Source organism: Rhincodon typus, chromosome 9, assembly GCF_021869965.1.
Source record: "Rhincodon typus isolate 14 chromosome 9, sRhiTyp1.1, whole genome shotgun sequence".
NCBI classification, from domain to species: Eukaryota; Metazoa; Chordata; class Chondrichthyes; order Orectolobiformes; family Rhincodontidae; genus Rhincodon; species Rhincodon typus.
The window spans coordinates 34,707,824-34,731,592 of record NC_063340.1 but is presented as its reverse complement, the minus strand read 5'-3'; the positions used below and the strand labels follow the sequence as shown (position 1 = coordinate 34,731,592).

Here is a 23,769-nt window from a genome sequence, read left to right as displayed (position 1 = left end):
GGGGAAAATAGGTGAGAAAGAGAGACCAAAAGACATCACAACTTGTAGGTGCTGCCAAGCACTTTATTCTAAATCTTTAAGAAGACTTTCCTTTTTTTTTTTAAAAAAATTCTCTAAAAACACAAAACCTAAAACCACACCCTCTTTTTATTTTCTGTTACAGTCATCATCCTACTTCTTAAAAATCCAAAAGTTAGGTATATCTCTAGCAGGAATAGAAGCTACTTTTACAACTTACTTTTGACGTGCATTGACAACTAATCACTGAGATGCCCCTCTTAATGTTAAAGTAAGGTTGTAGCAGTATTTTTACTGAGATATTTCAATCTCATCCACCAGAATTGTAGATCAAGTTTTTTTTTTTTTTTGTTTGCTGGTTTACAAATCTGTTATTCATGGATTATTTTGCCAATTGTTTTAAATCTGTGTTGTAATAAAAGAAAATTACTGCATGTGCTGGAAGCCTCACCACAGTTGTTTCTTTTTTTTTTACCTTTCATCTCTATTAAATCTACCTTGACTGTTTCTAAAGAGAACAAGGACGGCTTTTCTTGTCACCCTACCCACTGAAGTTCAACCTCCCCTTCTCCCTATAAATGTGGTTATAGGAATTTATAATATAAGAGGTTGACAGGCTGTGCACATAGACGCAAGACTTTTAATAGATCATAGATGTGAAATTCTAGTGGACGAAGACTGTCTTCAGTGTATCAGTATGTTAATATAGATCTGAAAGTCCTAGAGTGAAATCCTGGATTGCCTGCACTACTGCCTCAGACCTCAGTAAGAATCAACACCTCCGGTGAGGAAATGAAAAAAATCAAGAAACAAAATTATGAGAGCTGATTTGGATTTTAATACCACTTATGGAAAAATCATGAAAGTTTTGACCGTGTGGTATGCATACTTACAAAATCAAAAATGAAATCAAAACTATGTAATCTAATAAATATTGAATATACACCTTTTCCTGCCTTTATTGCTTAGTCATGTGTGCTTGACTATTTTAACTTAGTTGCATGCACACTGGAAGAAAAGCCCACGTCCAGCCCATATCATTGGTTAACTTCAATTCTTTCATGAGTGTTGCTGGCAAGGCAGCATTTGTTGCCCATCCTTAATAGGCCCACTTGATCAGCTATTTCAGTTGGCAGTTAAGAGTCAATAAGATCATTATGGACCTGGAATGACATGTAGGCCAGACCAGGTACGGAAGATAGAGTTTCTTCCCTCGGAACATTAGTGAGCCAGCTTAGTTTTTACAATGATCGAGAGCTGTCATGATTACCTATTACTGAGTAGCAGTGTATATTAGATTTCTTTCCTTAAAAATGAATTTAAAGTTCACTTACTATGCTGCCGTTTGAACCGTTGTTGACTTGTCCAGTACATCGCCACTAGGCCAACACCTCATTTCAGGTTGAAGTACTTCCCTGATGCTCCCAAGATCTCGCATTTATTTTCTCAACTCCAAGACAGTTGAGAATGCGCAGTAGATTTGCACTGCATCCACTGTACATTTTGTGTGATTTTTCCTGATGGAACAGTAGACCAGATTAGAAGCTCAAATGGGCTGTAATTTGCTGATGTGTGTAATAGGTAAATTGTTGCTTTTTAAGAAATTGTCATTTTTATAAAGCAAATTGAAGCCATTTGAAAGCATTTTTACTTTGATATCATATCGTACATTGAATTTTTGTATGTTCCTCTTGTGTAGAGAAGAATCTAAATATTCAACGAAGCACAAGAAAAGCTACACATTGTATACAAATCAGTCTACATCTACGGAAAGAAAGAAAGAACACATGGGTGGAACCTTTTGCTTCTGCAAGTGGTCAGTTTGGAGGTGGGAAAGGGACTGAATTTGCTGGGGTGCCAAACCCCATTGCTTTCTCCATTCTGCTGGAATTGATTTTTTTTTTTTTTTTTTTGGGACAAGAAATTCCAAAGGTCACAGACTTCCCCTGCCCTGCTGCTGTGTAAGGATCTTGATCCAGTGCCACTGGATACACTCGGCTGCAGGTGGGCCTGTTGCCGTTTGGTGTGCCTGACAGGTGAAAGTTCGTAGGCAGTTTGCCCCCTCAAGGAGGGAGGTTTTGTTGATCAAAAGAAATTGCCATTTGAGGGTGTGGGCAGAAGGCATGGATTGTCTGCTGAAAGCCAACAGTCCTTAAACCACCACCACCACGACAAACCCCAGAGCCTCTTAACTGCCCACCCCATAGTTACATTACTTCCAAGTCTTACAAGATCCTGGTTGCTCTGCTGGTAATAGCCACAGCCTCCCTTGTGGTGCTGCTGGCTTCTGATTGGCCAGCAGCTCTCCCTGGACTTATGCCCATGATGCCTTAATTCCAGGTGAAGGTTTGCCAATGGCCTCACCAATTGCTGATTACATTGGATCCAATAGGCCTTCCCTGGAGAAGGCCCTCCATCTCTCAGTAAAGAAACTTCCACCATGTCAAGATTCTAAAGTGTCAGCACCTTTTGGGCTATCTTCTTTCATCTCCTCATCGAGTAATGTGATGCTGGATAAGGCACAAGCCCGAAAAACAAATCTGCATAGAAGTTTGTTTTGATATTACCGAGTCATTTTGTTCTCTATTTAAACCTAAGTGGTTAAATTTAATAATGATTGAACAGTTTGTTTTTTGAAATATGGCGCAAACAATTGTTGTGAGACAATTGACATACACATGCCTCATTACAGCAGTTCCTAAAAGTAGCTGAAATGGAGGAATGTTGGGCCATATTTTCCTGAGGCGATGCCATTTGATGCAGATTGCAACTCCGGCCTTTTTCCATTTTAGGAATAAAGGAGCTTACATTCTTGATAGGAGACTTCATTCAGAAATATGGAGTTGTTTCCATTTCTGACACTTTCATAGCATAGAATTGTCAGAGGAAGGAAGGTTGCCATTTTTCACAGCAATCAGCTGTCACATTCTGAAATGTAAATGTTCTGACTGCCTGGTTGACTGCTGCTGTCAACCATAAGTACATGAGGTAAGTGTGATGTTCAGCTGCTGGGAGAGGAAGGTGCTAGATGGGTAAGGGTGGTTGTTGACCAGGTTGGTAGAGTACCAGGTAAGCAAGGTGGCAGCTAGGGAAGAGTAAGGTGCCAGGTGTTAGATGCCAATGATTAGAAGTGGGGTGCTAGGAGGGTAGGATGCCATAGAGTTTAGGGAATTGGGTCTGGTGAGAGGGGTTGGGTGCACAGATAGGATGAGTCCTGCAGGGGAGGGCAAGGGAGAAGAGTTGCTGGGTCTGGAGGTCAGCACAAGTTGCTATTAGATCTGGCCTAGTCCAATGGGGAGTTGACCAGGATCTGCCAGCGAGGTGGGGTGAGGCGGTGCAGTTTTGGTCTGAAAACAGAAGCGGAGGACCTGGTTGTTTGGCTCTGGTTTGGGAGTCTGTATGCTTGGCTTTGGCAGGGAGGAAGGTGTCATTGGGTTTGGCAGTGGGGATTGTGGTGTTAGCTCTAGCAGGATATCAAGTTATCAGATGCAAAGCAGGATAGAGTGATGGGTTCATGGATGGGTGGGGGGGTGCTAGAGTGTTGGTGAGATAAGTATGGGGTCTGTTAAATAGCTGCTTAGGAGTTGGACTGAGCAACTGTTCTCTTAATTTTGGTAGAACCTTCCAAAATCTCCAGTGTTTGGGGCATGGAGGAATTGACCAGCAGAAAATTCAATTTCCTAGGCAATTCCTCTGGTGTGTGCTATGGTGGGGATTATGCAAGTTTACCATGTGCAACTCCTATCAATACTGACATAGTTGATAGTGTTGCAGAGAGAGAGAGAGACCACTCCGCATTAAGAGAAAGCTGTTGAAGTGGATAAATAATGTCAGTGCAAGAGGATTATGATAACATCAAAAAGAACCTGGATGGATTTGTCTTGTATTTGTATATAAATCGTTGAAGATACAGATAGAAATTAACTGCAGGCGAAAGAATTATTCTTGATTTGACAGGAGCAATAAAGTACTGGCATGTCACCTGCAATAATTTCTTTTCATTCTTTCTTTCCCGCCTTCACCCCCCAAATACCGAGATGAGAATGGTGCTTGTTCTTAGGCCTGTCAATGCTGCTCTGTAACTTTGTATGGGAGGTGAGCAGTGGCTGACCCAGTGTGTGGCCTGCTATTCTGACTTATTTTTCTCCTTCCTTTTATCGATTAGTTGGGGGCAAGACCTTGCCATATAAATAATTCCAGGCTTGTGTCTCGGGTACAGAGTTATCAATTAACTTTATGAAATTAATGTAATGCAATGTTGTGATGTACAAATATTGTAACAAAATTGTACAAAGTGCTACTGTTGAAGATTTTTGAAAAAATCTTGTTTCAAATATTTTTATGATCTGAGCAATGATCAGCTGTCAGGAGGAATTAAAATTCTAAAAGAATTTTGATGCCACAGTACATCTAAATAAAAGGATTGTAGTCCAGAGAACTAGTTTCTCTCCAGCATAGAAAATAAGAATGAAGGTCTCCTAATCATTGTACTGACTTAGTATTAGTAGTGACATTTTAATTGGTGGCAATTTTAGCTCAGTTTCTTTTTATTGTAACATGGGGATTTTGCATGTTGCTATCAGAATGTGCTTAACGCCCCAGAGGCCATAAGGAAAGAAACTGTTGCATTGATGAAAGGTTTTGTTTGGTTGAGTACATGCTTCATTGTCAAGACAATGTAATATCTCTTTCATGATCTGCGTGATTAATTCAAAACACTTTTTCTTGTCATGTCACCATGCAGGGGTAACATGCTGGAAATGAAGCCCTGCTATTTCTGGGGTTGTCACAAAAGTTGAAGGTGTTACAGAATTGTGAAAAATTCCTCCAATTTACACATTTGTAGACCCAAGTTGGGTCATGTTTCTCTACTGAATAATTGTTCCTACATGTTACAAATAAATAGATTTTAGCTATAGGTAAACATTATGAACTATTGATATATAACTCTACCAGTAAAAATTCTAACCACCTTATAAAATTCCTCTTGCACATGCAGACAGGCAAAAAATGGTGTTTTGGTTGGAGGGAAAAGACTGGGAACACAGTTGAATGGTTCTTTTCCACAATGTTCATTTGAGAAGGTCCTTTGGCTGGCTTGGATCTGCTGCTCCTCGATCTGTCCTCTGCATGCTTTCAGTTGCTTGCAGGAGGCGCAGAGTGACTAGTTCACACACACAGTCTCTGACACAGTTTACAGTAACTGGTGAGGGGGATAAATTGGCTTTCTTCAGGCTTTAGCCTTTTTTTTAAACTGCAGAGAAAAGGGCACTACCTCCCACAAGATGATCAACAGCTGCCACAGACCAAGAGCTACTTGCTGGCCAAATTGTACTTTGTACATGTGCTGGTGCCCAGGTACTGCAACCAAATTTCCTGCAGTGGTTGAGCAAACAGCAATGTAAACAGCACTTTAAGTTTTAGTAGCTTGCTTTTTGAAGTGCAGCAATCCCTTCCACAATCCTTAGTTTGTAAAACAATCCTTTATTCATTTCAATCCATAATCAACTATACAGAAAAATAAATATGGCTTTTACATTTAGATTTTTGCCTGTTACCTCCAGTAATCTTAAATACTTGTACAGGCCAAAAAAAATCTAGTTCAGAAAAGTTCATTTTGTTTGTACTAAAAGTTTGCTTTAAATATGCTGTTTCTGCATTTTTGTTGCATCTGATCTAATGATGCCACCATCCACAGGGATGCCCCTCCTATCTCCTCATCCAGTGATTCCTTCCCACAGTGATTGGGGCCTTCAGCTAGGTCCATAAGACCATTTAAAAAAAGGAGCCGAATTAGACCACTCGGCCCATTGAGTCTGCTCCACCATTCGATCGTGACTGATGTTTGTCCTATATCATGTGCCTCTTCCTTCCCAGACTAACAAAAGTTCCCCGTGTCCTCACTGTCTGTCCCATCAACCTTTACACAATCATCTTATGCCATTTCTACCACCTCCAGCAGGATGCCACCATCAAATACATCTCCCCTAATACTCTATTATCAGCAATTGTGCAAGGACTGTTTTCTCCAATATCTTGGTCCACTCCTAACACTTATTTTCCCCTCCTCATGGCACTTTTCCATGCCACAAGAGAAGGTGTAATACTTGCCGTTTTAACTCCTCACTTCTCACGGTTCAAGGACTCCATACAATCTCAAAGTAGCATTTTACTGTACTTCTTTCAATCTAGTTTGCTGTATTCGCCACCTACAATGCGGTTTCCACCATGTAACTGAAACTAGACCAAATGCAGACTGGATGACTGGCTTGGAGATCACCTTGGTCGATCTGAAAGAATTATCCTGACCTTTCAGTTACTTGGCATTTTGATGTGCTATCTTGGCAGAAATGCCCTAGGCCTGCTGCAGTGCTCCATCAGAGATCAAGGTAAGATGGAGGAACAGCACCTCCTTTTCCACTTAGGCACTTTATGGCATTCAGGACTCCGCACTGAGTTCAACATAATATGAACACCTGTCCTCTGTTTTGGTTACCTTCGAAGTGTCTCATTTGTAGGAGTTTACTTCCAGCAAAGCCAACCTATTTTTAATTATTTACATCTGCCATTAGCACCTATTTTGCCACTCTAATCTCTCTTCTGCTGTTATCACCCTTTAGTTTTTGCTCTGGATACCCTCACCGTCTAATTCACTTGCTCCTCCCATTTATCAATAGCATAATAGCACTTCCAAGTTCACTCAGTTTCAGAGTCATATTGAAATGGTAGCTTTGTTTTTCTCTCTACAGATGCTGCCAAACCTGCTGAGTTTCTCCAAAACTTTGTCTATATTTTAGATCTCCAACATTTTGAAGTACTTTTTACGCAGTTAAAGTGAAACCTAGCTGCTTAACTACACAAACCTATCTGACCCAAATATGGATGTACAGATTGTGTGTTGATATTGACATGGACCGCTTTGAGAAAGGGGTGGCATGGTGGCTGAGTGGCTAGTGCCCCTGGCTCTCAGCACCAATGACCCAGGTTTGATTCCAGCCTCTGTATGGAGTTTACATGTTCTCCTTGTGTCTGCAGGGCTTTCCTCCAGGTGCTCCGGTTTCCCACCACAGTCCAAAGATGTGCAGGTTAGGTGGATTGGCTATGCTAAATTGCCCTTAGTGTCTAGGGTGGGAAATGCAGGGCTAGGATAGGGGGTGGAGTCAATAAATGTGGTGCTGGAAAAGCACAGCAAGTCAGACAGCATCCGAGGAGCAAGAAAGTCCATGTTTCGGGCCAAACCCCTTTGTCAGGGCTCGTGGATTGGTGTGAATTTGATGGGCCGAATGGCCTGCTTCCACATTGTAGGATTTTATGGATTGTAGGAAAATAGTCTTGGTAGAATTATGTATATGTAGATATGCCTTCAGGTGTGAGAGTGCCTACTGTCTTTTCTAAAGAGATTTTGAAATGGCAGATTCAAGAATATCCACAAAGTCGCTTTAAAATTGTTCAGATTTTGAGGTGACTGGTGAAAGGGTAGGTCATTGCTGACTTCAAGTAAATCTCACTGCAGAGGTTAACTACCTTCTACATTGCTGATTTTACCTTTCTCAGATGTGACTTTGAATCTAGCGCCATCTGTGGGGGGATATATTTCCCAATTTGACTGGACTTAAGGGCAGGACAGTTCTGCAGCCTCAGGAAATTGACGCAATTAAAAAGTTGGCATTAATCATGAGGGGCATGGATAGGATAAATAGACAAGGTCTCTTCCCTGGGGTGGGGGAGTCCAAAACTAGAGGGCATAGGTTTAAGTTGAGAGGAGAAAGATATAAAAGGGACCTAAGCGGCAACTTGTTCATGCAGAGGGTGGTGCATGTATGGAATGAGCTGTCAGAGGAAGTGAGGGAGGCTGGCACAATTATATCTTTCAAAAGGCATCTGGATGGGTATATGAATAGGAATGGTTTAGAGGGATTTGGACCAAATGCTGGCAAATGGGACTAGATTGATTTAGGATATCTGGTCAGAATGGACGAGTTGGATCGAAAGGTCTATTTCTGTGTTGTATATCCCTGAGTCTATGACCTAATAAAAGAAAAGAGACTCTAGAATATGGTGGCTGATGGTGCTGTTGCCTGGAGTGGGTGTGAGTGATAGAAAATACAGAGTAATGGATAATTCTGTAGAGACATTTTTGCAAGGCTTATTTAATGATCAAAGGTATGGATTAAGTGACTTGATAAGCAGGAGCCATTTCAGTGCCATTCAGTCTTGTACGACTATCCTTACCTATAAGCAATTGATGTACTTCTAATTCTCTGAAAACTGTTTATAGAGACTAAAACTACTTAATCCCTGAATTGATTCAAGGTTTAATGAACATATTTGCATTTCCTCTAGCTTTCAGTATACCAGACTTGGTTTTGAATGTGGAAGTAAATGAAAATAATTAAATTCTGTTACCGTCTTGCTGTTTTGCAAGAGAGCACAATACAGCACGGGGAAAAAAAACTTTATTCCCCCTGAACAATCTGCTACTCTTAAACAGCAGGTGCCAATATGCAACATTAAATATAAAGATCTACATTCAAGATTTTATCCCAGTCTCCTGGCTAGATGGAAGAATAAAGAACCCAGTTGTCTCAGCAGGAAACACAAGGGATTTTACAACAAAGTGTTAATAAAGCTCTTTATAGATAAAAGCTGTAGATAGTGTTTGTTCTTCGGTCACCCGTGGCTGACACAATTTCAGATTTAAATCATTTTATTAATTCACTAATTAACCACAGCTTAAATTTACTACATTCCCAAGTACAGTCTTAATTATAGATGTTTGCATTTTTCAGCAATGAAATACCAATGTGTTGTTTCTGCTTTGCTTTTTTACATTATTTTCTGTGATTCACAAGAAAATTCTGACCATTGATGCCAGTGCACCAGTCAATGGTTCCATATGTGATTGACTTTCCTTTTTTTTTGGCCCTTAATTTAATCTTCCCTACCTTTTGTATCTTACATATATGTGAGAGAGAGAGAGAATCTCTTTAACTCACATGTCAAAGGTTTTTATAAAGATTAGGTGTTAAGTATAATTAATATTCTTGTATTATTGCACAGAACTCAGAAAGGACTATACCATGAAGACAGCCTGATAACCTAATGCGTAATGCTGTAGTGTAGAAGGAACCCATCTTTCTTGCCACATCCCAGTTCATAGTCAGCTTACTAGTTGGTCACTAGTCATCCAGTCAACCATACAGTAAAATTTAATAGTACTCTATAAACTTAGACTGTGTATGTTGTTCTGAGATGTCATGTTAGTGTACATAGTTGGTAATATGCTTCCAGGTGTCTAACTCAACAAGAACCAAGTATAGTGTTGTTGGTAGCATGTGCTAACGTACAGAAAATCACAAAGACCATCAAACACTATTTCAAAAAAAACTTGCAAGATAATCTGTTTGTGTTATCTTTGTCGTCACAGCAGTTAAGCATTTATTAGGTTAGTTAACATTTTGATTTTTAAAAAAATATTGTGATTAACCAAAATGAGGGCGAGGACATTCTACCACTTCTCACCTGGTTATAATAACTGTTAGCTAATGCCCTCTCTGAATTAATTTTTAAAAAAAATTGAGCCCTCCCTTTCCCAATCTAGTTTAGAGCAAGTTAGTATTTTCCTGGATTTTATTGCCACAGTCATGAATAATAGTGCAAGTTTAAATACTCAACTTCAAAATTTATTGATTGAAATGAAATGTCACTCTTGAATTTAAGCCCATTAAAATCTTTGTTGCCATCTGTTGAAAGTAATGTGTGCAGAATTTTGTGCCACTATGTATAATATTGAAATGCAGTATGTACCTTTTTTTGAGGAAAGTGAGAAACTTCTTTTGGCTTGATATTGGGACCAAAGTTGTTGTCATATCTGTAGTGTTTTAGTTCTATGGGCAGCTGGTAGTGAAGAGAAGGCAGCTTGGGCTGGGTGAGATATCAATAGTGACTCTCCAGTAGTTTGGAGTTGGGGCGGTGTCTCATTCAATTGGAATGACTGAATTTCATTCTCATCAGGTTATGTTCAGTGATAGAAATCTGTAATTAGTTTTCTTTACTTATTCATTTAAGGAACGTGGCGGTTGTTGTTGGCTGGCCAGCATTTTTGCCCATCCCTAGCTGCCCTTGAGAAGGTGGTGGTGGTGGTGAGCTGCTTTCTTGAACCACTGCAGCCATTTGCTGTGGGCACAGTCACAATACCCTTAAGGAAGGAATTCCAGCCTTTTCACCCAGCAATATTGAAAGAGTAATATATATCCAAGTCAGGATGGTGAGTAGCTAGGAGAAGAACCTGAAGGTGTTGGTGTTCCTTTGTATCTGCTGCACTTGTCCTTCTAGATGGAAGTGATTGTGAATTTGAAAGGTGAGTTTCTGCAGTGCTTCTTGTAGATACAGCAAACTTTATTTTAACTGGAACCTTATTACCCAGGGCCCTTGGTAAAAATTATATACCTTGAATACTGCGATCTACTATGAAGTTTGAGTATTTATGCTGTAAATAAAATATAAGTGATGTAATGCTGGGTGTATACACATTTATTATTTACTGTGTTTTTACATTGATTTCTTGGAGGGATGTCTTGAAGCTTTGCTTGTTTAGGGTTTACTGCAGTTATGCGTACCTCTTGATTATCTAGAATATTTTGTTAGCTGGCACGCTTCTAATCTGATTGGTGTCAGTTAGAAAAAAGTTTGCTGTGTTACATGCTGCTACTACGAAGTGTCAATGATGGAGGGAGTGGATGTTTGGATGTGGTGCCAACCAACCAGGCTGCTTTGTTCTAGATGGTGTCAAGCTTCTTGAGTGTTGTTGGAACTGCACTTATCCAAGCAAATGGGGAGTATTCTATCACAGTCCTCACTTCTGTGTTGCAGATGTTAGAGAGGCTTTGGGCAGTCAGGAGGTGAGTTACTCGCTTCAGTATTCCTAGCCTCTCACCTGCTCTTGTAGCTACTGGAAACTCTTTGTGGTGAGCCCAGTTGAGTTTCTGGTCAATGATAACCTTGAGGGTGTTGATGGCTGGGGGTTCAGTGATGGTAAGACCTTTTGAATGTCAAGTTGCAGTTGTTTGTCTGTTTGTCTGTCTGTCCATCACTGGAGATGGCCTTTTCCTGGCATTTTGTGTGCAGCAAATGTTGCTTGTTGCTTGTCAGCCCACGCCTGGATATTGTCCAGACTTTGCTACATTTGAACATGGACTGCTTCAGTCTGTGAGGAATGGTGCTGAACATTGTGCAATCATCAATGAATATCCCTCCTTCTGACCTTGAGAAGGTCGTTTGATGAAGCAGCTGAAGATGTTTGGGCCCAGGACACTAGTCTGAAGAATTCCTGCTGAGATGACTGAACTGCAACAACCACAATTCTCTTCCTATATGCTAGGCATGATTTCAACAAGTGAGAGTTTATCCCCCGATTTTCCATTGATTTCAGTTTTGCTAGGGCTCCTGGATGCCACTATCTGTTGAATGCAGTTTTGACATCAAGGGCTATCACTTTTGCCTCACTTTGGGAATTCAGCTCTTTTTTTTTTTTTAGTTCAAAGTAAGGCTGTAATGGCAGGAGCTGAGTGACCCTGGCAGAACCCAAATTGGGTGTTAGTAAGCAGGTGCTGCGTGAGAGCGCTGTTGATGACACCTTCCATCACTTTACTGATGATCGAGAGTATACTGGGGCAGTAATTGGCTAGGTTGGATTTGTGTTTGATATACCTAGGCAATGTTCCACATTATTGGGTAGATGCCAGTGTTGTAACTCTACTGGAACAGCTTGGCTAGTGGAGCAAGGGGAGTTCTGGAGCACAAGTCTTCAGTATTATTGCTGGTCTGTTGTTAGGCCCCATAGGAGTATCCAGTGCCTCCAATCATTTCTTGATGTCAAATGAAGTGAATAAAATTGAAGACAGGTATCTGTGATGCTCGGGCCACTGGAGAAGGCTGAGATGGCTCATCCCTTCAGCACTTTTTAACCATAAGTTTGCATGACTGCTTCATTCTTGCCTTTTGCACTGATGCAGTGGGCTCTTCCATTGTTTGAGGATGAGGATCTGCTGCCTCCAGTGAGTTGCTTAATTGTCCACCACCATTTCTGACTGGCTGTGTCAGAACTATGGAGCTTGGATGTGATGTGTTGGTTTTGGGCTTGCTTAGCTCTATTACTTATGTTATTTGGCATGCAAGTAGTCTGGGTTGGTAGTTACACCGGGTTGCCACCTCACTTTTAGGTATGTCTGGTGCTGCAGATTGTGTTGGAGTGTCATTCTGTTGTTAGTGGACCACAGCGCCTCATGGATGCCCAGTCTTGAGTTGCTAGATCTATTCAAAGTCTGTTCCATTTAGCATGGCGATAGTGATGGACGTCATTGTGAAGGTGGGACTTTGTCTCCACAAGGACTGTGTGGTTGTCGCTCTTGCACTGTCGTGGATAGACACCTCTGCAGCTGACAGATTGGTAAGGATGAGGTCAAATCCGGTTTTCCCTCTTGGTTCCTTCACCACCTGCTGCAGACCCAGTCTAGCAGCTTTGTCCTTTAGGACCTGAGCAGTTTGATCAGTAGTGCTATTGCCAAGCAACTCTTAGCAGTGGACATTGATATCTCCTACCATGTGTACATTTTGTACTCCTCCCAATTGTTGCTGAACATGAAGTATTAATTCATCAGCCAAGGGAGGATGGTACGTGGTAATCAGCAGGAGGTTTCCTTGTCCATGTTTAACCTAATGCTATGAGACTTCATGGGGTCCAGAGTCAATGTTGAGGATTCCCAGGGCAACTCCCTCCTGACTATATATCACTGTGCCACCTCTGCTGAATTTGAATTCTGCTGGCCCCTGCTTGGGACATTGTCTGTAAGGTATGATTTTTGTGAGTATAACTCAGGCGGTGGCTTAACTGGTCTGTGAGACAGCTGTCCCAATTTTGGCACTAGCCCTCAGATATTAGTAAGGAGGATTTTGCAATAGGGTCACTTTTACTGTTACCATTTCCAGTGCCTAGGCTAATACCAGATGGCTTGTTTGGTTTCATTTCTTTGTTGAGACTTTGTAGCTGTTGATACAACTGAGTGACTTGCTAGGCCATTTCGGAGTGCAGTTGAATCTGTTGGATTGCTGTGGGTCTGGGGTCACATGTAGGTCAGACCAGGTGACGATGTCTGATTTCTTTCCCTGAAGGACGTTAGTGGACCGGATGTGTTTTTCCAACAATTGGCAATGGTGTCATGGCCATCAGATTCTTAATTCTGGATATTCTGCCACGGAAAATTTGAACCTGGGTCTCCAAGTATCAGCTGAATTTCTGGGTTAATATCAAGCGGATAATACTACTAAGCTGCCATCTTCTCCCTAGGAGCCCCCCCGCTCCAACTTGGGGCAGTTTCCTAGACCAGGTTGTTGACTTGCTTGCTGAGCTGGCTTGTTTTTGTTCAGACATTTAGTTTGTTGTTGTCCTTGTCTTTGTGGTGGATCAGTTTGGTGAGTTTCTCCTGTAGCTTGTGTCTCTTCTTAGTTTTGGTTTTGTGTTGATTGATGGTGATGGCGTGTTCTAGGGTTGTAGTCCTTTGCTGGTCTGTAGAGTTTAGATACTGTGATTTTTGCCACATAATTTCTCATTTCGTACCTGTGGAATCGGTTATGGGCATGATTAATCATTGCTCGTAATATTCTGCATCCGTTCTGTTCAGCTATTTTATATGCCTGTGGGTTGTTGAGTAGAGGTTTGTACTTCACGCTGCAGGGCAGTAGCTGGTTCCTCAGGCATTCGTGGAGAAAGTAAAGTTGTTTGCAGGTAGAACAAACAGACACATGGATAAGAAACCTATCCAACGGACAATTGTCAGGAACAGAGAAAGCTGCCCTATTACGCGGACTGAACTATAACCACAAAGGTGCGAACAGAACAGACTTCATGACCGCTCTGGAGAATAGATTGAAAGACAGCAAACTCATGGACAAAACACAACAAGCCATCCGACAAAGTATAATCTCCACAGTACACAGAAGGAACAAAGTAGACAACCTGAACACAGCAGAGAGAAAAGCACTAGATAAACTCAAGATAACACAAGAACGTCGTAATCCTACCAGCAGACAAAGGGCACATGACCATCATTATGAACAAACCAGACTACGTTAAGAAAGCACAGACATTGCTTGCAGATACAACCACTTACCAACAGGTGGCAATAGACCCAACACCGCAGCCAGGTAATTGGATCACCCAGACACTGAAGTGACCAATGAATGCAGGATTGATAACCAAGACAGACTTCATGAGAATGAAACCAGAAGGCACAAACACCTCCCCGCTTCTATGGACTGCCTAAAGTACATAAACCAGACATCCCTCTCAGGCCCATTGTTTCCCTACCAGGCACATGGTCACACAAATTGGCCAAGGACCTACAACGGAGACTGAAACACCTAGTAAATGGATCACCCCAAGCTTTTCTCGATCCCCTCAAGAACATAAAAATCAGCGACAACGAGATTATGGTATCCTTTTGATGTCACAGCTTTATTCACGTCAATCGATATCCCACTAGCCAAAAAAACCGTAGCCAGCAATGCAGACCAGCAGCACCATCAGCAGGGACAAATACTAGACCTCCGCCTCACCACACACTTCGTCTTTAATGGTCAGATATACAAACAGATCAATGGCCTACCCATCTCAGGACTCATCGCAGAAGCAGTCATGCAAAGACTAGAGCACACCACTGTCCCCCACATTCAACCTAAACTGTGGATCCGGTACGTAGACGACACATTTGTCGTCATTTAACGCAATAAATTAAAAGAGACCCACCACCTCATTAACAGCGTTTTCACAGGGATTAAATTTACAAGGGAAGAAGAAAACAACAATCAACTTCTGTTTCTGGATGTTAAAGTAGAGCGATTGACAAACGGGCAATTCCAAACCTCAGTATACAGAAAAGCAATCCATAAGGATGGAATCCTCAACTTATACAGCAACCACCCCAATGTCCACAAACAAAGCTGCATTAGGACCCTATTTAAATGGGCCAGGATACACTGCAACACTCCAGAACTACGCAGGAAAGAGGAAAAACACTTTTTTTTTTTTTTTTAATGCTCACTTTAAACAGATATCCCCGCAACTTCATCCACAGATGCCTACAAAACAACAGGAGGACACTGTATGACCTAACACACTGGCCACACTGCCCTACATCAAGAACATATCGGAACTGACAACAAGACTACTACGACCAATAGGAATCACAGTAGCATACAAGCCCACAGCCTCTTGACGGCAAACTCTCACAGATTAAAGACCCCATTCGCACAACATGCAGAACGAACGTAGTTTACAAAATACTATGCAACGACTGCCACAAACATTACATTGGACAGACCGGAAGGAAACTAGCCATCAGAATACATGAGCATCAGCTAGCAGTAAAACAGCACGATGAACTCTCCTTTAATATTGGTATGTTCAGACAATGAAGGCCATCAGTTTAACTGGGACAAGCTAACCACAGTAGCCCAAGCCAAATATAAACACACACGGGAATTCCTAGTGGCATGGTTCTCCACCCATAATGTAATCAACAAACATATAGAATTGGATCCCATATACAAAGCCATACAGATCAACACCAGAAGTGACAGTACTCACCATAACGGACCAGACTGTATAAATTCCAAACGGAGTAGAATAACGCCACTTCATTAGATGCTCCACTGATGATGTCACCTAGCATGGTGATGAAACGTCTGAACAAAAACAAGCCAACTCGGTGAGCAAGTCAACAACCTCATTCACAACGCAAGCTACAGATCTTTGCCAATACTTTTTAAGTTTCCTAGAGCATTATGTTGTGGAACCATACAGGGATCAGGCAGTTTTGCCTCTGGTAATGTGACAGGTTAGATACCTTTTCTCAAAGTAAAAGATTCCTTAGGAAACAGTGACCATAACATGGTCAAGTCTAGCCTTCCGTTTGAGAGAGAGGGAATCGTGGGTCAAATAATTGTGCTACGCTTAAATAAGGGAAATGCCAAAGGAATGGGGTAGAGCTGGCTGGAGTGGACTAGGAAAGGTGTTCAGCCAAACATAGTTGAACAGTGACACATATATGTAAAAATCACAATGTAGCCAAGATTAGTGGTAAGACAGAAGATTGGGCAAGTTTTTTAAAATAAAAAAACACAGCAAAAATGACAAAAATAACGAGTGAAAATTAACTGAGCAAGCAATTTAAAAACAGACAGCAGTGGCAGCATATAATAAAAGGCCAGCATATAATAAAAGAACATGGGGCCCTTTTTTAAAAAACAGAGACTGGGCTAATAATTTGGGGGACCAGAAAGAAAATGCTATGTCTTCATGGTAAAAAATGGGAGAGAAAATAAATACAATAACCATGACCAGAGAGAAAATACTAGGGACTGAATGTGAGGATAAAGAGTTGTGTGTTTTTTTTTCTTTGGGATCCTAACCTGTAACTAGTGGAGTGCTGCAAGGATCAGTGCTGCAGCCACAATTATTTGAAATATATATCAATGACTTGGATGAGGGAAGTGGATGTACTGTTGACAAATTTTAAGGATGACTGGATGACACACATGACAAATAGGTTGAAGGGCAAGTGATGAGGATGACATGCACAATCTACAGTGGAGTTTATAAACCTGATAAATGAATGGGCAAAAACATGGCAGATGGAATATAATATGGGAAAATGTGAAGTTATACAATTTGACAGGAAGACTAGAGGAGCTGAATATTACTTAAATGGAGAAATGCAGAAAACTGCGGAGAGGAAATTTGTACAAGTTTGAATCACAAGAAAGCTAATGTAAAATTTGAGCAGATAGAAGGGATTTCAAATGGAATGTTGCCCTTTATTTCAAAGGGAATGGAGTATAAAAATAAGGAAGTATTGCTAAAACCTTACAAGGTACTATCTGGAATACTGAAAGCAACTTTTGGCCCTCTTATCTAAGGACAAATATACTTGCATTAGAAGCAGTCCAGTAGGTTGATCATGGGTCCGGAGGGCTTTTTTGAAGAAAAGTTGAATCTGTAATCGTTAGAGTTTCAAAGCATGAGGAGGTGATCTTACTAAATATATAAAATTTTTTAGGCTTGATAGGTTTTATTTCTGAGAGGTTGTTCCACCCTGTGGGAGAGTTTAGGTCTCAGTCCTAGAGTCTCATCTTAGAGAGGGGCTGTCCATTTTAGGACCGATGTGGAGAAATTTCTTCTGAGGGCAGTGAATCTGTGGAATTCTTAAGAGGGCCGTAGACATTGGGCATTAAGAGGAAGGCTTATGGGGAAAAGGCAGGAAAGTGGAATTGAAAATGATCAAATCAGCCATGATCTTATTGAATGATGGAACATACTCAGTTGGGTCACTTGCCTTCTATTGCATCTCATTTCTCTTTTTTTTTTACAGATTAGACCAAGTTCACATTTAGGAGTTAGGAATGTCATGTTGAGGTTATACAGGATGTTGATGAGGCCTCATCTGGAGTACTGTGTGCAGTTCTGGCCTCCTTGTTATAGGAAGGATATTATTAACTTGGAGAGGGTTCAGAAAAGATTTACTAGGATGTTTCTGGGAATGGAGGGTTTGAATTATAAAAATAGGCTGTGACTTTTTTTCACTGCAGTGTAGAAGGTTGAGGGGTGACCTTTTTGTAGAGGTTTATAGATCATGAGGGCATAGATAAGGTAACTAGCAAGGGTCTTCTCCTTGGGGTAGGGGAATTCAAAACAAGGGGTTATAGTTTTAAAGTGAGAGGAGAAAATTTTTAAAAAAGGGCATGAGGGGCAACTTCTTTTTTAAAAGATTGGTTTGTGTGTGAAATGAACTGCCAGAGAAAGTGGTGGATGCAGGTATGGTTACAACATTTAAAAGGCATTTGGATAAGTACATGAACAGGAAAGGTTTGGAGGATGGGCCAAATGCAGGCAAGTGGGACTAGTTTAGTTTGGCTTGGTCTTGAAGGGTTTATTTCCATGTATGGAATGACTGCATGACTCAATCAATGACCATTCTTGAGAACTGGATGACTTGGTTAAAAAAAATGGCAAAAAGTAATCTTGTCTGAGAGAAGAGCAGGACTTTGCTATTTTCCCAGAAATATCGACCTCCGTGTTATAAACTTGAAATGTTAACTCTGCTCACTCAACGGATCCTGTAAGATCTGCTGAGTATTTGTAGTATTTTCTGTTTCTATTTGATATTTCTGGCATTTTCATTATTTTTCTTTTCTATTTTTAGAGTGCCAGTCAGTTCACTTTGTTTATTTCTAGTGTTTTATTTTGGGTAAGATGGCAAAAGGGTTGGAGAAAATGGATATATGCCTAAGTTTATATTGCAACATATAGTACAGATATTTCAGAAATGAAAGTTAACTGCCAACAAATGTACAGAATAAATGGCTTTTTTTTAAAAAAAGGAAAAACAATGTTGCCCAATACATGCCCTTGGTAAAGTTATCATATTGAGCTGATTTAGTTATTGCAAAGACCAAAAAAAAACTCTTATGGGACTTGAGGTCAATTGTAGCCCAGATTGAAGAAAATGAAAGTCTTGGCTTTGACAGAAATAAATTTGGATTATTTCATCAGGGTGGGTGCAAAGCCACAACCTAAACTACCCATAATTTAACACAAATTTGGAAGGCACTCGATATGATCATTTTGGTACTAAACTAAATTCCAAATTCTATATATAAAATCTATGAAAATAGAAAATACTAAATGCTTGTATGTACAGAAGGGCAAACATGTGAACTTAATCTGACAAAGCACGCACATATGAAATGGAACAATTTCATCTGAGATCCTGACCTCACCTTTTATTTCCGTAACTTTTTGTTGTTTGATCTTGCAGCATTTTTAGATTTGACGTAAAACTGGCATGCTCTATTTAAAGAGCTAGCAAGAACTGCAGATGCTGGAAGTCAGTCAATACAGCGTGCAGCTGGAGGAATACTGCAGATCAAGCAGCATCAGAGGAACAGGAAAGTCGACGTTTTGGGTCAATGAAGTCCTGATGAAGGGTCCCAACCTGGAACGTCGACTTTCCTGCTCCTCTGCTGCCTGACAGCTATGTTCCTCCAGCTCCAAACTATATTTGCTCTATTTAAATAAACTTGGTCAATTTTGTATTGGATACTCCAGGAGGAATATCCACTGGGAATAGCAAACTTAGTACATGCTCCATTTCCTATCACTTGTTTGCACTCTTGGGTAAGTAGTAATTCCTTTGTGTGCCAAGATGTGCATTTGGGTTAGACCACGTATGAATAAAAGAAATTGAAGCATTTTTAAAGTAGGTGATAGAGGGGGAATCATTAGTGATCAGGATTAGCTCATTCACTCATAATGTTTTGAAGATGCACTGGATAAAGTTTTTCCAGACAGGAGCATAGGGATGCAAGTAGGCCATTCACCCTGTCAAGCCTGCTCTGCCATTCAGTTTCTGAAGGCTGATGTAACTGAAACAAAGTTTAGTGTTCACCCATCTTCATAACCCTGTTCTCTCACAGGTAATCAGAAATTCACTTTCAACCTCCAAAGGAGAAGGCTGAGAATGCGCAGCCCTCTATGGAAGGAAATTCCAAAGGTTCACAAATCTTTAAGTTTTTTTTTGAAAAAGATGATCTCTTTATCCCCCTTTATGGTTCAAGATTCCCAAAGCAGGGAAAACTTTTTTAAACATGTTACCTGCATCTACCCTGTCTGCTGCTGCTTGTTTTAGTACTTTGTAAGTTTCAGTGACTTAAAACTCTAGAGAATACAAGCTCAATTTAGCCAATGTTTCTTCTAAGGAGAGTCACAACATCCTGAACACAAGTTTGGTGAACCTCTGTTGCACTCCCTCTATGGCAATAGTATCTTTCTTCAGTTATGGAGACCAAACTTGTGCATAGTACTCCAAGTGCAGTCCTAACCAAGTTCTTATTTAATTGAAACAAGACTACACTTCTCCTGTATTCATGCCCTTTTGCAATAAAGGCTAATATTCAATTTTTTAAATTCATGAACAGGATGAGGGCATCACTGACCAGACAGAACTTATTGCCCATCCCTAATTGCCCAGAGGGAAGAGTCAACCACATTGCTGTGGGTCCAGAGTTACACGTAGGCCAGACCAGGTAAGGATGGCAGATTCCTTCCCTAAAGGATATTAGTGAACCAGATGGGTTTTTCCAACAATCGACAATAGATTCATGGTTATCATTAGACTCTTAATTCCAGATATTTATTGAATTCAAATTCCACCATCTGCCATGGCAGGATTTGAACCTGGGTCTCTGCATTAACAGTCTAGCGATAATACCACTAGGCCATCGCCTCCCCAATATCACCTCCGTATAGATTGCTGCACTAGCATGTTAGCCTTAATTGACTTGTTGACAAGACAACCTAGGTCCTTTTACATTTTCCAGTCTCTTGTCATTTAAGAAATACTCTGCATGTGTTTCTCCTACCAAAGTGGATAACTCTCATTTTTCAACATTGTATTCCATCTGCCATGTTTGTGCTCATTCACCAAGTCTCTGTTTAAAATTTCCTGAAGCTACTTTACATCTTCCTCACAAAATATATTCCCGGTTAGCTTTTTATCATTCATAAATTTAGAAATACTACATTTGGTCCTCCCCTTGAAAACATTGATTGATAATGTGAACAGCTGGGGCTGAAGTACTAATACTTGTAGTACCCTACTAGTCACAGCTTGTCAATGCAAGAGTGACTCATTTGATCTGACTGTGTTTAGTCCATTATTAATCCATGGCAGTCCATTACCACCTATTCCACGTGCTTTAATTTTTCTAACTAATCTCCAGTGGGAACTTTATCAAAAAATCTCTGAAAATCTAAGTAAACTATGCCCATTGGCTGCTCTTTATCAATTTTGTTATTAACATCTTGAGGGGGAAAACTTACCAACAAGTTTTTCAAACATGTTTCTGCTGGAAAATCCAGGCTGACTATGATAACGAACTGATTGCCTAATCAGGTGTTCACTTATCCCATGCTTTATAATAGATTTGAGATTAACTTTTCTTTTGGTTATATGTTAGTTGGTATAAACTCATTCTTTGTAGAGCCTTTATTTATCCTAACATCAGAAATTCTGCAATTAGAAGGATTAACAGCTAATACTATAGATCCCAATATGTTTTCATCTGTTAGGGTAATGAACAGTTGCTGGTTATTTTCTACCATATAGGCTGTTCACGGACAATCTACTGTGGGCATTTTCAGGCTGTTTGTTCAATAGTACCAATGTACTTAGCATGGGATGAGAGGATTTTTTTTTTTTTTTGAAAGATTTGAATGGTCTGAGGAGAAATCACAGTATGCTATGTGGGGACAGTGGGAGCTGCCGATGCTGGAGAATCTGAGATAACAAGGTGTAGAGCTGGATGAACACAGCAGGCCAAGCAGCATCAGAGGAGCAGAAAAGCTGACGTTTCGGGTCTGGACCCTTCTTCAGAATTGGGGGAGGGGAAGAGGGCTCTAAAATAAATGGGGGGGGGGGGGGGGCGATGATTGAAAGAAAGTGGATAGAGGAGCAGATAGGTGGGAGAGAAGACGGACAGGTCAAGGAGACAGGGATGTAGCAAGTAAAGGTGAGTGTAGGCTTGGAGACCACTTTGTGGAGCACCTATGCTGGGTTCGCGACAAACGACAACACCTCCCGGTCGCGAACCACTTCAACTCCCCATCCCACTTTCACTCCCTGGACGACATGTCCATCCTGGGCCTCCTCCAGTGTCACAATGCCACCTGGAAACTGGAGGAGCAGCACCATATATTCCACCTTGGAACCCTACTACCCAATGTTCTCAATGTGGACTTTACTAGCTTCGAAATCTCCTCACCCCTGACCTCATGCCGAGACCAGCACCCCCCGCTCATCCCCACCTCATTGACCTGTCCGTCTTCCCTCCTACCTATCTGCTCCACTATCCACCTTCTATCACCACCCTTCTCTCTATTTATTTGAGCCCCTTCCCCTTCCCCATTTCGGAAGAAGGGTCCAGATCCGAAACATCAACTTTCCTGCTCCTCTGATGCTGCTTGGCCTGCTGTGTTCATCCAGCTCTACATCTTGTTATCACAGTATGCTATGTGCTATGTGTGCAGCTTCTGTCAAATCGGTAGATTAGGAATACCTGCACTTTGTTATCACACATCTCTGGAGCAGGTGGAACTTCAACTTGGGTCTCCTGGCTCAGAGGTAGGGGCACTACCACTAGAACTTAAGACTCGTCTTTGGAGGTTTGTTGTGGATTTGACTTCATCAATGATGAATATTCTTTTAGAACACTCTGAAATTGATGCACTGTCTGATGTTCTCCATGTGGCAGAATGTGGGTTTTTCTGTGCAATGAGTTGGAGCAAAATTTAATTTGCCATGGTTCATATTGAATCACATCTTTAGTAAATGCACTGTGAGCTGCTACTTTGCTCCATTAAGGACCTGTCCACTAATGAGGTACTTTCTTTTTGAGATAACTGCACAATCCCAGCTAACTACTCTGACATTTTAATTTTTTTTCTCTTGGTTTAAGCTGCTGTCAAATACAGCTTTTATAATGATGAATGTTTGAATGATTAGTGAGGTGGAGATACAGCAGATTTTAAAACAAATGTACCTTTTTGTTTTGTTGAAGAAATTTCTACATTCCTGGTCTGAATTAATTTATCACTTCAAGAAGGTCTCTTGGAATGTAAGACGCAATCCGTATAAGAGATAAAATACAGTACTGTACACAATAAACCAAGTAGGATCTAGTCATGATTTGATATTCATCAAGCATAAATTCTCTACTTTAAAGATGTGTTCTTAAGTGGTATTCTAAACAAACATACAAAGCCAAACTCATTTTCCTCATATGAAAACCTATATTAAAGGTGGGCTTTGCTCCTGCCCTGTACCTTTTTTTTGCATGGAAAAGCGTTTTTGGCTGCCTCGAACATAACTGATCCCCCCACCCCCCCCAACACTTCTTGTTCACCAATCACCTTGCTTTCCAGTGTTCTTTTCCACTCAAAAAAGAGGGGGACCGAGAGACAGGAAGCAAATCTGGAAGTGAAGTACATGGATAGGAAAGGTTTAGAGGGATATGGGGCTAGGTCAGTTTAGGAAACCCGGTCAGTATGGACAAGTTTGGCCAAGGGGCCAGTTTCCTTGCTGTATGACTCTGATTCTATGGGGGCTGTGGATGGGAGGATCAAGAAAAGAAGCATTGGGGATTGGTGAGATGTTTGGTTGGGACGTTTGCAGGATGGAGGGTTGGTGAGTGACTTGCAGGAGAAACAAATGCAGGCTCCAGCTGCCTCAAAAGCTGGCTAGTGACTGTATTAAAGTGTAGTATTATAGTAATTATATCTCAAAGAAACCTACACGTTTCGTTTGGTCATTGTCCTACATACAGAATGCATAGTTGTGAGGTAGCTTGGTGACTGAAGCAAAATGGGCATTTTCCCACAGTTTTGTTTTACATTTGTTACTTCTCTTCCCATGTATTTAGTGTTTTCACCTGTATTCTGTTGTTTTTTTTTTGGTTGCAGTGGTGGCTGTCCTGCCATTCCTTTAGTTTGAATGGGTTATATTTTTTCTTTTGACAGTTCATGTGTTTCCAGTATGTTTGGCAGCCAGAAATATTATTGAGAGAGTAGGAACTGCAGATGCTGGAGAATCCGAGACAACAAGGTGCAGGGCTGGATGAACACAGCAGGCCAAGCAGCAT

At 40.9% G+C, this 23,769-nt stretch overlaps 1 protein-coding gene across 1 annotated transcript in view; it reads left to right on the top strand.

Annotated features, from left to right (window-relative positions):
* tiam2a (TIAM Rac1 associated GEF 2a) overlaps positions 1-23,769 on the top strand; it is a 358,836-nt gene that overhangs the window by 58,447 nt on the left and 276,620 nt on the right. The gene's annotated exons all lie outside the window — the stretch shown is intronic.